The 14,576-nt window shown below is 35.7% G+C and overlaps 1 protein-coding gene across 3 annotated transcripts in view; it reads right to left on the bottom strand.

Annotated features, from left to right (window-relative positions):
* Nucleotides 1-14,576, bottom strand: part of GABRB3 (gamma-aminobutyric acid type A receptor beta3 subunit) — a 247,011-nt gene that overhangs the window by 6,841 nt on the left and 225,594 nt on the right. The window lies entirely within an intron of this gene.

Below are 14,576 nucleotides of genomic sequence, written 5' to 3'. Positions count from 1 at the left end.
TAGTACCAAGATAGTGTCCATAGGTACAATGATTTTTTTTTCTGTTCCAATAGCACTGATGAGTCAATTCCCTCAAAAAGATGAATCTGTTGGTAACTTGTGGCCACAGGCCTGGTTAGAAATAGCAACAGTCAGGATGCCAATGTTCCCAACCCTTCTTCTCTGGCATGCTAGGGAAAAGGGTGTTGACTGTCTGGCTGCCTGCCTTCCACTCATAGGAAGGATCAGGAACCTTTAGAGGAAAGAAAGATCGTGAGTTCATGTTGATGTCAGGGGAGGAGAATGGGGAATATGCATGTGCCTTCCATTGACTCTTGGAATTTGGCAGCAGAAGGAAAATGGAAGTAAATGATACTTTATAAATAACATTACAAGGAACCACTTCTCTGGGCTTGAGTTATTTTGAGATAGAAATGTGAAGAAAATGCACTGGATTATCACTGTGAGGGGACTTAATAAACTGCAGCTATCAATGAGACTTTTCAAAAATAGGCCATATTTTAAATAGAAATGTTTAAGCTGTAAGCTGCTTTGCCCAAGTTTGAAGAATTACTAAAGGGTGAGTTAAAAAATGAGTCTGAGGACAGTTAAGAAAAATTAACACTATAGGTATGGTTTCCTCATAATGATAATGGGGTTTGCTAAATATTTATCAAAACTTCAAAGAATTTAATATATCTTGTCATTTTTACCTTTGCAATGTCTCCCAAATAACTCCCATTCTCTTTACTCCCTTATCCACTGGACTAAGAGTGAGGAAGACCTGGATTCAAATTCTCCCTCCAATGCTTATTAGCTGTGTGACTCTGGACAAATCATTTACCCTGTCTTTGCCTCAGTTTCCTTATCTGTAAAATGAGGGAATTGGACTGGCTTCTCAGGTTCCTTCCAGTTCTAAAATCTATGACATATAATTACTATAGTTCAGGTTTTCATTACCCCTAGTTTGAACAATAGGAGGCAATAGCTTCCTAAGCAGTGTTCCTGATTCCAGTCTTACCCCCTTCTCCAAGTTCTTCTGCACCAATATGCCAAAGTAATCTTCCCAAAGTACAGAATAGATCATACTACTCTCTTGCCCAACAAGCTTTCTTGACTTCTATTGTCTCTGGGATAAAATATACAGTCCTTAGCTGAGTCTTCAGATGCCTTCACAGTCCAGCTCCATTCTCTGTTCCCAACTTATTTCACATTTCTTCTCTTTATGCACTCTCTCTTTGAGCAAATGCGATCTGTTTGCTGTTCCCAAAAAGAAGCAACCTATCTCTCTTCTTCTCTGTTTCTTTGTACTGAATGCCTGGAATGCGTTCTCTTCTTACTTTTAGCTTTCAGCATTCATTCAAGGAACAACTTAGGGGCTTCCTCCTGATCCCCCCTAATTGTTAGCACTTTCCATGTCCTCAAATTATATTGCACTTACATATGCTAATGTTTTGTTGCCCAAGTAAATTGGGGATGGAGATTTCTGTGATTGTTTTGTGCTGGTATTTCTAGTGCTTTTCACATAGTAGGGGGTTTTAAAACCCTTGTTTTTTTTTAAATGATTTTCCTACATAAAAAGTTTCTAGACTTCTTTAATGTTTGAAAAATAGTATATTTATGCCATGAAAGGGTCAATTCTACTACTGGAAAAAAGTATTTGCTTTGGAAATACACATTCTGAGCTTTCAAATTTAATTGACCAAAGAACTCATGTAAACCATTTAAGGCTGACTTGAATGTTGGTTTTTATTGGATTGCAAGTGTAAGGTGAGTCAGCTGTAGCAGGTTGTGGCTTCACAAACAGCTAATTCAACCTTAAGCTATATTAAGTAGAACACAAAATCCAGAATAAGGGAGATACTGGTTCTATTTTACATTGTCTTGGCCTGACTACATTTGGAAGATTGTATGTTTCATTCTGGACCCTACATCTTAGCAGGAACCTTGATAGGCTGGAAAGAACTAGAGGATAGAAAGAGAAAAGTGTGGGGAGTTAATATTTGAATACTGTATATCATCAGTGGGTCAGCGATCCCACCATTTTGGCTACTCCCTACGATGATGCCAATCTCAATCAATCCACATCTTCTCATCCTCTTGGATTCTTCTCCATCAATCCCAAGGGAACTTAAAAACCTTGCCATACAAAGAAAAGCTGAAGGAGCTGCAGAAGGCATCAGGGGGTCATAATTCTTATATGGGTCTATAATCTGATTAATGAGGTTACTTCCTTGAATAATGCAGGTCACTACACATCTATCTCTTCTGTTGTGTGATTCTTATCCATGTCCTCCTGTACAAGAAGGGGGTCCACTCAACATACTGTGGGCTTCCTCTATGTATCTTGGTATTGTTTGGGTGCCAATGGAGCAAATAAGTTATCCATCTGTTATTTTATACTCTCACTACAAGATAAATCCATCTACTTTTTTCTATCTATATCTCTTTAGTGTCTTGTATACTTCTTCACCTGGACTATTTTTCATTGATAATATGCCTAATTACGCCTATGTGTCTTTCTAATGCTCTTTGCTTGACAACATTTTGATTCTTCAAGGACTGTGATGCTACATGATACTACGTCATATACCATCACTAGAAGACTATTGTTACTAAGAACATGATTATTTGGAGAAGCTAGGAATCACTAAAAGCCTTACTCAATTTTCCACATGATCCAAGCCCATTATTTTGCACTCATTCAATTCTGGACCCAGTCTAGTTTATTATCCATCCAAAAATCAGAGAGGAGAGAGAATCCAAGATTAAACAGTTTTAAATGCTGCAGAGGAATCAAAAATGATGAGGATTAGGACTAGACCATTTGATTTGTCAGTGAGGAGATCTTTGGATGATTTTGGAGAGACTAGTTTTAATTGGTAATGAGAAACACTTTTGGCAAACCTATGCCTCCCTACTTTATGATTTGCATTACTGAAAAGGATTCTGGAAAAGTTATGGAATATTATATTCCATGTAACCTTGTATACTTTTAACATACATAGTGGGGAAATGTATTCTCCAATTTAGTCAACTGTATGTCTGTAAAGATATGGTCTGTTGTAGAATATCATTTAAAAAGTTGTCGTGTTTCATTCTCATGCCTCCATCAAGTATTTCCTCAAAATGTATTTTAATAATTTTTCCTTCTCCTCTTCCTACCAGATTTGTGATGTCATCATCATAGGAAGTTATTTAAGGTTATTATCCTCTTTGCAATTTATAATCTTACAGATTTGTTTAGGACTCTGTGAGGTTAATCGAATTGACCAGGGTCATTCAACTAGTATGTTCTAGAAGGTGAATTTGAACCTACTTCTTTCTGACTTCAAGGCCAGATCTACTACATAATCTTGCCTTTCATATGAAATATTTTCATAAAGAGTTTGTAAAGATAATAAAGGAGCTTAACAGGTTAATAGTTATGGTGTTAGACAGATGTCTTCCTCCCCAGAAGTAATAAGATATATGATTTCCTCCCCACAAACACTTGGTATCTTAAGATATCTTAAGAGCCAGTCCCTTGATATCATCAAACTATACTTTATTTGGCAAATACCTTCTCTGTGTATATTTAGTTTGGTCCAGATATTTTTCTTGTTGGTTGTCATTGGTGGCATTTCTCTTCCTATATCATGTTAAGGATGTTATGATGTGATGTAGAATCCAAATATAGTAGTTCTACTCTCATTGATGGAGAAAAAGTTCATTAAAGAAATTCCAACAGAACTTTTCTATTTTTTAAAAGCTTATTATTCTTCCAGTTTCATTTTTAGATATGTTCTAGCTTAATTATATCTCTTGCCATGTTTTTGATAGACTTGTTTATTCTCTCCAAAGCTTCTTGCTGTTCTACAAATGAGTTTATCTTTTAAACTCATTTCCCTTCATGGCCATATCTCACTGATTGACCAGAAGATCAACTGTGTGAAAGTTGAAGTTTTTTTTAAGGACTTTTACTTTAAGGTTTTTGTTGTTATTGAGTGACAATTTTAGTATTTCCTTTGTTGTTATACCCCTTATGAATTTTTCAGTGTCAATAGTTTATCTAATAGATCTAGTTAGAATTAATTTAATTATGTATCATATCCTTCTTTTCTCATGACACTTGTCTAAATATTTAAGGAGCTAAGTAGAAGCCAGACATGGTGTTGCACAATTTCAACTCCCAGGAAGGCGGAGCCTGGTGGATCTCTTGAGTTAGCGAGTTCTAAAGTGTAGTGGGCCAATTGGGTGTCCACAATAATTTTAATAGCAATATAGTGAGCCTCTGGGACCATAAATCAGTGGGATTGCCTAACGAAGGACAAAATGGCCCAGGTTAGAAATGGAGCAGGTCAGAGTTCCCCTGCCTATCAGTAGTGAGACTTGGTCTTTAAGTATGCCTTTCACTTTTAGCCTAGGAAGATGAGAGGACCTAGTCTTAAAAAAATACATATATCTCAGGAGAAGAAAAATTGGATTTATTCCTTTTGAATTTAGGTGGGGAGAATTAGGAACAATGGTTCAAAATTAAAGAAGCTGACTTTGGCTCTAAAACAACTTATAAGAACTTCCTTTCCTATAAGAACTTTCGTATAAGCATAGTGGTCAGGAAATGGAATGGATTGTTTTGTGAAGTAATGAGCAGGCCAGCACTCAAAGCTTTTAAGGAGACATTGCATGACCATTTGGGAATGTTATAAAGAGAATTCCTCCAGTGGGCAGGGATTTTGCCTTAATGTCTAAACTAAGATCTATACAAGAACTAGAGTTTTGTTATTTACCTATTAACTTAAAAGACCTGAAAAATAAATTGAAAAATGATAATTCCTTTCTGCTAAGGGTATTATTTCTTTTCTAGTGAATAATAATTATGTAGTAAAACCACCTTATAAATAACAGTTTAATGGACTAAAAAAAGCCCCTTTAATGAAAGAGGTTCCAAATTAGCCAAAACCTCTTCTTAAGACAAAAGAAAGGAATACTTGGCAAGACTATTTATTCAAACCATCTGTGAATGGTTCTAATGATTCATAGCTTCTGCAGGTCTCTAAAAAATATTTTGTTTACAATCCCTACTTATTTTCTACCACCCTGCTGAAAACTGAAAAAAAAAGTGTCATCCTTCAGAGATAAAGATGAAGCTAATGAACTAGAGAAAAGAGTATGAACTTTTAATTAATTTTGTGTCTGAAATTGTGATATTTATACTTGTCATATCCATCTTATAGCATTATAAACTCCATGTTAGCAAGGATCATTTTATTTTCATCTCACCAAGTACCAAGCACAGGACTTTACATAGGGCAGGTACTTAATTTTGAGCTGAATGAGTACATTGATTTAACTACATAGTCTTGTAGGTGACCATACTACAAGGTGACCATATTATTAACTATTTAATTCAACAACTGCATTGTAAGTTCTTACTATGTACAAAGTCAAGTTCTAGGCCCAGAGGGAGACAGAAAATTTTAGAACACCTGATCTCTATGCTTATGGAACTAGAGGAGAGTGTGCAAGATGAATGAGAGAACGTACCATTCGAGAATCAGTTGTTTGGCCTGGAAAAGAGAAAACTTAAGGAGTATACACTAGCTGTCTCCCAATATTTGACACATTGTTATGGTAGAAGGAGCAAACTTGTTGCTGCAGAGGCCAGAATCAGGACGAATGAGTAGAAGTTTCAGAATATAAAGAAATATATATCTATATATATATAAAGAAAATGTAAATAATAGAAAATAAATACAAATTATGTAATTGATATATAATATTCATAAAATATAATATGAGAAATTATTTCTAAAAATCAGAGGTATCCAAAAATGAAATGGATTGCCTTAGGAGTACTGATTTTCAGTCAATGGAAAGCTTCAAGTAGTATGTGGGAAGTGAATCATTGGGTAAATTGTAGAAAATATTCCTATTCGGATATAGGTTGTAATATGTAAACTCTCAGGTCCACTCTAATCCTCAGACTCAAGGACTCCATGACACATATAAGTATAATCCAAAATAATGCATGCTAAGTATATTGGAAAAGATCAATGTGATGTTCAAGGGAGGTGATCATTATCAACTGGTCGTCAAAAAAGACTTCCATGAAGAAGTGGCATGTTTGATTTTCTTTTTAAAGGATAGGGAGAAACAGGGGAGGAACAATATTATAAGCAGAGGAATTATTGTGAACAATGGTTCTGAGCTATCCAATTAGGGTTTTTGGGAACTGATACTAGGTCAGGTGACTGGAATACAGAGTATGTGGAAAATTAATATTAAATAAGGTTGAAAAGGAAGAATAGTGCTAGTGAAATATAGGTTCTTTCAATTCAATTCAACATACACTTAATTTTTTTAGGGCAAGGATTCTTAATTTGTGTCTTTTAAAAGAAATCTCCAACATCAAGTATGGTGTCATGAACATAGCAGGTACTTCATAAAGGTTGTGAAGGGTAATGAATGTTGAACAAAATTTAAAAGTTTTTACTCAGTAGACAGTAGGGAGCAATCACCCCCCACACACACACACATTTATCAAAAATATTGACCAAATGTGTCTCAAGAAAAATAATCTGGTAATTATTTTCTTATATAATGGATTAGAACAAGGAAAGAGAAGTGGGAAAACTTGTTGTGCAACTACTGTAATAATCCAAGTATGCAATAATGAAAGACTCTTCTAGGGTATTAGCGGTGAGAATAGGAGAAGAGATGGGTAACCTTAACAAATGAGGCCAGGTAGAAGATTAGGTTTGGGAGAGTGATATTAGGCCGAGTTTGGAACTTGCTGGGTTTGAGGTACCAGTGGGATGTCCAGATAGAAATGTCTTATAGGTGGTCAGGGATTCAAGTCTGAAACTCAGAGGAAGATCAAGATTGGAGTTACAGACTTGGGAATCATTTGGGGAGAAGTGGAAAATCGATGCCTTTGGCTCCAATAAAATTTCTGAGAGAGAAAATAGAAAGATAATGAAAGAGGACCAAGAACAGAACTTTGGGGAATAGAGGACACCCATGTCACCAGGTAGAAAAAGGAGGAACTAGATAAAAAATAATTAGATGTAGCAAGAAGAATTGGAGAAGAGTTATCTATTGAAAGAGCAAGGGCAAGAGAATTTCCATAAGGAAGTGGTCAACAGTGTCAAATACTCTGGAGAGTTTGAAAGAGACAGCAAAAAAAGACCATTAAACTTCTCTTTGGAAAGAAGAGAGAAGTTTCAGCCAAGAAGTGAATATGATTGCTGGATTTCCAATAGCCAGCATTTGAAAATTGCCTACTTATGGCCAAAGGTGCTTAAATCTGATGATGTGGTGGAGAGTGAAGGCAAGTAGGCCTCAAATTCCTCATTTGTAAAATGAAGGGGTTAGACAAGATGATCACTCATGTCCCTTCCAGATGCAGAACTATGATCCTGTGAAAAGCCTTTCCTGAAGCCAATCATCATCTTCCCTTGATAACCAACTACACTAATGCAGCACAGACTTGGAAATACCATTGGGTCACTTAGTGCTTACTGGTAGTTACTTCAGATTTTTGTGATAGGGAATTCTTAAAACCAATTTTCTCTGAGAAATTGATATTATATTTCAGGGTAAAGTAAACAATTAATATAAAATAGAAACATCTCTTTGTGAGTGGATGAATAACTTTCTGTTTTTAGGCTATTTTGAATAAAGATAGAATTCATCACATCTCACTATAGTCATGCCATCATAGATTGCCATAACCCTTAATATAGAGAGTTTGCTTTTAATTTTGCATCTACATATTAAAAATATGACACAACACAAAAATCAATGGTGTAATTGCTAGAAGTTTTATTTTTCAACATGAACAAAGGCATTATAGAAATATTGGCACAGTAGGGAAGGCACTTGCTTTTCCTGGACCTCAGTATCCTCAAATGTAAAAGGTAAAATATGTTGTCTTCTCCCCATAAGATTTTAAGTTCTTTGAAGGAAGAAATTGTGTTTGTTTTTATTTGTATATGCGTCCCCCATACTTAGTACAGTGCCTGGCATATAGTATGTGTTTAATAAATATTTATTGACTAGATCCATGATCCTGTCATCCATCTTATATACTGGATTTTTTTTTTTTGAGACTGGGTCTCCTTGTCTCACCCATTATTCATTGGCTCGTGAGCTTTGATCTGTCATCTGCCTCATTTCTGACCTGGGCTTGATTGCTCTTCCTTAGGCAGTTTGGTGGCCCTAGCTCCTGGGGAAATTGTCATATTAATGGCAGACTTAGTGCTTAGTCCTGTGCAGTTCAGAACTCCTAAGTTCACACAGCCTCAGCCTCATCAGTAGCAGAGATTATTGGAGTGTTCCACCATACTTGATATATACTGGAAAATTTGACAAGTCTTTCCTAGAGATTTTGGCTAAATACTTTCCTTGTTCTGAGTATAATTTTTATAAAACAAGATATAAGTTATCAATGGGTGCAGATAGGTGGTTCAGTGTATAGAGTGCCAGGCCTGGAGTCAAGAGGACTCATCTTCCTGAGTTCAAATCTGACCTCAAACACTTACTAGCTCTGTGACCCTGGGCAAGTCACTTAACCCTATTTGCCTCCATTTCCTCATCTGTAAAAAGAGCTGGAGAAGGAAATGATAAATCACTCCATTGTCTTTGTCAAAAAAACCCCAAATCGGGTCATGAAGAGTCAGACACAACTGAAAATGACCAAACAACAACAAATGATCCTTAACACTGTATGTCATCTGCCATGTTGAGGATCATTTTATCAATACTTTATACTTTCAAGGACTTTGTTTTTATCTCTCCTCTTATTAGAATCAGTGATTTAATTATGCTCTCTCCTGCTCTTACAGAACTTTGTTGGAAACAAAAGTAAACATAATAGAGCATCTAGTAGAGATTATGCCACAGGTTGATATTTTTCTTCAAGTTTTCACAGAATCTTTTAGAAGATTTGTCTATTTCCTCATCCTCCACTTACCTTCCAACTTCTTTGAGGTGTTACTATAACACTTCATTTCAAAATGAAAAATAATTGTTTGCCAGGTGGGGAAATACATACTTCTCTGTTAATAAAATGCAAGAGTGTCTGTTGATCTACTTGAAGCTATAATTCCCTGTGTAAGAATTATGCCCTTTTGACATCTAGTGAGGTTCAAACCCACAAGGCTCAGCTAATAAATGATAATGATGCCCCTAGTAATAATACACTCAGCCTAAACTAAAACTCTTCTTTGTGTGAAAAGATGTTAATAATTTGTTGGAAACCTTTTGAATTGTTGAGCTACTAATCCAAGAGCATAAAGGCAAAGAACACGAGACTTGAATTCTGCTCTGACTCTAATGCCAAAAAACAGACTCTTACTACTGCCATACTTCAGGAGAGATAAGAAAAATTTTGAGCATTAATGAATCTCATCATGAATTAATAGAACCTCTCAGTTAAACCTCTTTGAGGATTATTAAATACTAGAGAATTACATCTTAAGCGCTTTTATAATCACCCAGCATTTTGGGCAGGTGGCTTTATAGATAGATATCTGGATTTGGAGTCAGGAATATCTGGGTTCACATCTTAGCACAGATACTTTTTTTTAGTTATATGTCTCTGGGAAGTCACAGAATCTGTCTTAGCCTCAGTTTACTTTTCTGCAAAATGGAGATAATAATTGCACTTCCCTTCCCTCCTTCAAAGTATTGTTGTGGGAATCAAATTAAATAATATATGGAAAGTCTGATGCAAAGCATAGAAGGCTATATAAATTCTAGCTATTATGGTAATGATGATAGTGATGATGATGTCAAAAGAGCATTGATTCTAACTTAATAACACTGCTTCCAAATAGACAGCTCCTCATTGGCATAAAGTAAATCTGAGGAGTATAAAAAGTGGATTATGGAAAAGAGAAATGTCGTGAAATCTCCTACCTTCACCTACTTGCCTAAAAGGGGATTTTTGCAGACAATAAAAAGGGTAACATAAAAGCAAAGGATTTAAAATCAAGAGATCTTGGTGGTAGGCTTGGCTCAGCACCTAACTTGTCTCATGTCCTTGGATTAAGTCTCTTATGGTCTCTTAACCTTAGTCTTATCTACAAAATGTAGATGTACTAAACCAACCCTAATGTCCTCTACCTCTCTAAAATTCTCTTATTATAAAACTGGCTCCATCTATAAAAAGAGAAATAATGCTGGTAACAAACCTTAAAGAGGTATTTTGAAGATCAATGAGTAAATGTTTATAAAATGCTCTGTATTCTTCTCAAGATATTTGACCTATGTATATTTTAGTCATATTATTATAGTGTCTATTTCCACTCCCTAAACTTCAAATTTCATTGGGATGACAATTGATTAGGAGATTTACTTAAATATTTAAAAATTATCACTGAGTTCTTAGGTGTAGCCACTTGGCTCAGTTTTCTAAACCCTTGACTTGGAGGAAGTCCAGTATGTCTAATAAAATTGTCAAGTTGGTTAATCATGTATTTGTGCATCAATTTTAGAAACTTAAGAGCTAATCAGCAACTGTAAACTTAATAAATTATGGCTAATAAAAATACCAAGCAAACATGTTGAGGAATTTTTTTTTAAAATAAAGGAAAAGGCAGTACAAGTATCCCTTACTTCTGACTTGTACATTTCTTTTACATTTGAATTTCAAATCGTACTATGACAACACTAATTGTCAATGAAGGTGCTGATCTTTTCTTTTTTCTTACAGAATCATAATCAGTCTATCTTTAGAGGAAAGAAAACACATATCTAATCTGCTACCACAAAAGAGTCTGTAGAGGAGTCCAAAATCTAAGAACCAGAGATTATTCCAATCATTTCTGGTTTCCTTGGGAATAGCATGACCATGTCTTGATATAATATGATATTTTTGCCCACAGTTGGATGTCAGCCAATTTAGATATTCCACATAGAACTGATTATGAATACACTGCTAGGATGGAAATTTCAAGTCTAATCTGGCACAAGGTTATGAATTGCTAATGGTTGTTCTTGGGTTCAAAATAGATATCAGGAACTCCAGTTGTGCTCCTCTCTGCTCCATTGTGCCACTGCTTTGGTGGATAACTTCAAATTATTTATTTTTTCTTAGCTTTCTTCTATTTTGAGATAATTCTTACTGTGAGATTTTGGAAAGGATTTGCTGCAACAGCTGAAAATATGCACCCTGTTCTTTTTTTAGTTCCTAGAAAGTAAAACTAATGCATATTAATCCACTCCTTCCCTGCTGCAAAACTTAACCACCTCATTCACAGAGCCAGCACAAGTAAGTGACCCTTCCCCTGAAGTGGGAGAAAAGAAAGAATAAGCACTAAATCTTAAACAAAGAGAATTTTCCCCAACTAAATTAGTTCAACACCAAGCAAACTTGAGTTCAAGTGGAAACCACAGTGACCTCCAGGGAAGGGAAGAAAAAAAAATGTCCTGGCACCATCCCGTATTGACTGCAGGAGGAAGAGGGTTTAGAGGCTTCCATTTAGTTTGAACTTGGCTATGCTCAAGCTTTTGTTCTTCTCGGACTTATTCTGATGGCAATTATTGGGCTATTTCTGAAATACTATGCAGTTTTAAGACTTGGCAGAGCTGTGCTGGGTTCTTGACTGCCTGTTCTGACCTCTACTTTGTGGCCAGCTTGAAGGTAGAAGAGTAGTAGATATTAACACGATGGGGAATCAGTGCGGAAGGCAAAAGTGGAACAACCAAGAGTAGCAGTAATTACAGCAAGCAGATGAGAGAGACACACATACACAGAGTGTGTGTGTGTGTGTGAGAGAGAGAGAGAGAGAGAGAGAGAGAGAGACAGAATACTGTGGGACACTGGAAGGGAGAGTGGCCATGGTCATTTATTCTTTGTGTGACCTTGGACGAGCTATTTAAACTCTCTAGGCTTTACTTTATTCAATCAGAAAATGTAGACATCGATGCTTTGCCACTGCCTGCTTCACCAACTTGTTATTGCAAAAGCACTTTGTAAGCTGTAAAGCATTACAGAACCTCAAGCTGCTGTCCTCAAGAGCATCTGTTCATTTTCATTATACTCTGGCTCGATGCCTCCAATGCCAACAGTCCATTGAGCTTTGTCCATCTCTAATGGAATGAACTTGGAACTTTGATTCATGCAGGAAGGGAAAAATCTGATAAAGGCATTTGAAAAAAATAAAAGTCACAGTGTTGGAAGAGACATTATAGATTTTCTCATTTTTATAAGGGGAAACTGAGGTCATAAGAGGTCCTAGCCAAAGGTCACACAATTAGTGGGTATAAGAGCCAGAACTCAATCCTGTGGATTTAAAATACTTTTTCTAATACACCACAGTTCCTCAAGGAGAATGGAAAATAATAATAGTATCCATACTGGGTAAGAGCAAAAACACATGAGAACAAGATTATTGGAGACAATCAGATGGAAATGAAAAGTAAAAGATGAAATTTTTTAAAATAACAATAAGATAAAGAATAAAACTGACAAGCAGTTGGATTAACATAGTTCATCTGAAGAGACAAAACTGAAGAAACAAAGAAAGCTACAATAAAATAGAGAAACTGATGAATAATGGAGAAAAACAAAAATCAGAAAAGGGGAGGCACAATAAATGCAGAATTTATTTTAAAAACAGGAAAACATACTACCAACAAATGTAGAATAAACATGTATATTACCATTCATTTGTAAAAACTCTAACGTAAGGGATGATGATTAAAGGAATACCCTGTGATCAATGTGATGAGATTTCCAGTCAACCTAATGATATTACAGAATATAACACTATTTTTCCCCTGAGGCATGTGAGAGTTGTCTTCTCATGGAGACTGTGGGCATGCCCATTGGCAACTTGCTGAGAGTACTCCCATTTGGTTTTTAAGGATTCTTGCTCACTCCAGGATGATTAGAAGGCAATTGTCCTTTCTCTCTGTTCCATACTTTCTGTGAAGAGGGACTCTTCAGATGTCTCAGAACAAAGATTCATGCCTTGCAATGTCTTAACCCACCCCCTCCCTACCTTACAGGATGTGATAAGTATGACAATATGACTTATTTATCATATAGGAAAAAAAGTCAATGACCATTAGTTTTTTTTTTTTTTGTAATTTGTTATATTCACTTGACAAAAATTCCTCTGTCCACTACCATTACCACTGTAGCAAATGGCTACTAAGGTCATAACTTAAAAAACAGAGGGAAAATCTAATATTTTTACTTTGTCACATTTTAAATCAGAATCCATTTATGCAAGAGCTTCTTAATAGATAAGCTTTATTAAAAAAAAACAGAAAAATACATATTTTAGCTCTATATGTTGGATTGCAATATCTTTTTCTCTTTGTTCCAAAAAAGGGCTCACACAGTACATATGTGTGTATATCTGTCTTGCCCTTAGAAGAAATATGAAACAACCTTTTACAATTTATTTATTTATTGTAGTTTTTTTTTTTTTTTAGGCAATTGGGGTTAAGTGACTTGCCCAGGGTCACACAGCTAGTAAGTGTCATGTGTTTGGTTTGAGGCTGGATTTGAACTCAGGTCCTCTTGACTTCAGGGCCGGTGCTCTACCCACTGTGCCACCTAGCTCCCCCCAACCTTTTACAATTTAAAAGCCAGACTGTAATGCAAATATACATAAAATATTTTCATTTTTCTTGACTTTTCTGTCTATCTTAATCCATGCCTTGAATTTAAATTTAAATACAAATCATGCTTTTCATAAAATAAAATGTCCAGTGAAATACCTACCTCCAACCCCCAATCAAATGGATACGATGTGTTGCTTTGGGTTTAGGGATAAAAAGGGAGTTTATCCTTTGATCCACAAGGCTAGAGGAGAGGCTAGTACTTCTGAAATCCATGATTCTTATTATGTTAATGAAAATAGTGCCTGCAACCTCCTAACCTTGGCCAGAAAACATGGTTGCTTTTGGCAAGGCACCGGTGGGTGGCTAGGCAGGCCAACAAGTGTCTATAAAGAGGGCTTGGGAGATAAGTTTGCTGCCTGTTTTGTTTACAAGTTCTGAAGTCAAATTTTGCCAAAGATATATTCACTGTGATTGTGTCCAAGGAGTAGGAAAAGGAAGAATTTTCCCATCACTATGGAGAAATGTCCCTAGAAACCATTGAATCTTTCTATGATCAACTAAAAAGACAGTCTACTCCTTCTGTACAATAGGATAATTGAGAATGTATAGAAATAAAACAGCTGGCATTTATGGTTTTTAGTTACTACTCATTCAAATTGACAAAAATGTCTATTTTTTGTGTCATTTGAACTGCTCTTTTTGTTAACATATAACCAATACAGCAAAGCAAGTAGTGATTCCTTATAGAAAAATGAATCAATGATTTTACAACTGAATGCTTAATTCTTTTGAGTAAAAAAGGATGTTATTTCAGGTTCCATACATGAATCATCAGTTTCCCTGATGCACATACTAATGATGCTTTCCTTTTCATAGAAACAATGCATTCTCAGAAATTTGGAGCAGGAAAGGACCTGCTCTAAATCCACTCATTCTACAGATGAGAAAAGTGACACCCTAGAGAATTTAAGTAACTTCCTCAAAGTCACTCAATTACTAAGTTGCAGAAACTGGGATTTGAACTCAGTTCCTCT

Source organism: Vombatus ursinus, unplaced genomic scaffold, assembly GCF_900497805.2.
Source record: "Vombatus ursinus unplaced genomic scaffold, bare-nosed wombat genome assembly UNPS02011591.1, whole genome shotgun sequence".
NCBI lineage: Eukaryota > Metazoa > Chordata > Mammalia > Diprotodontia > Vombatidae > Vombatus > Vombatus ursinus.
This window is presented reverse-complemented; position numbering and strand designations above follow the sequence as displayed.